The following is a 626-nucleotide window of genomic DNA, read 5'->3' as shown; positions in this document are numbered from 1 at the left end:
TGGTGCTGGGGGATTGAACCGCGGTCCCTGTGCTTTGCTAAGCTTGTTCTAAGTAGGTGCTTTAGACCACTGAGCCATCTCACCAGCCCCAGAAGCCTAACTTTTTACACAGCAGTTATATTTCACTAAGGTGATACTTGGCTGATGGTGTAGCAGGTTTCTAAAAATACACATTTAATGTATAGAAATTCAAGTTGGCTAAAGGGCTCTTTGGCTAGCATCTCATCTTCTATTCTGATCATTTGGCAAGAAAGAAAGATTTCAAAATTATATTTCTTTCTTTCTTTCTTTTTTTTTTTTTTCGGAACCGGGGATTGAACTCAGGCCCTTGGGCCTGCCAGGCAAGCGCTTATTCTACTGAGCCATCTCCCCGGCTCCCAAAATTATACCTCTTGATGGTAATTTTTCAATTAATGTATCTGTAAAATGTTTCTTTCTCTTTTTTGGCAGAACCAGGGATTGAACTCAGACCCTTGAGCTTGCCAGGGAAGCGCTTATTCTACTGAGCCATCTCCCTGGCCCCTGTAAAATGTTTCTTTGTAAATATTATGTGTTCTGGTGTGTCTTAAGATTCCAAATAAAATGATCCCTGCATTTCTTTTTTTTTTATATACTGGGAGATTATT

General features: G+C 39.9%; 1 protein-coding gene across 7 annotated transcripts in view; it reads right to left on the bottom strand.

The window, feature by feature from the left end:
• The window catches only part of Ccdc57 (coiled-coil domain containing 57), a 114,519-nt gene that overhangs the window by 56,141 nt on the left and 57,752 nt on the right, over nucleotides 1-626 (bottom strand). The window lies entirely within an intron of this gene.

This window comes from Octodon degus, unplaced genomic scaffold (genome assembly GCF_000260255.1).
Source record: "Octodon degus isolate 3935 unplaced genomic scaffold, OctDeg1.0 scaffold00112, whole genome shotgun sequence".
NCBI lineage: Eukaryota > Metazoa > Chordata > Mammalia > Rodentia > Octodontidae > Octodon > Octodon degus.
The sequence above is the reverse complement of the archived record's forward strand: the minus strand, read 5'-3'. Positions and strand labels throughout refer to the sequence as shown.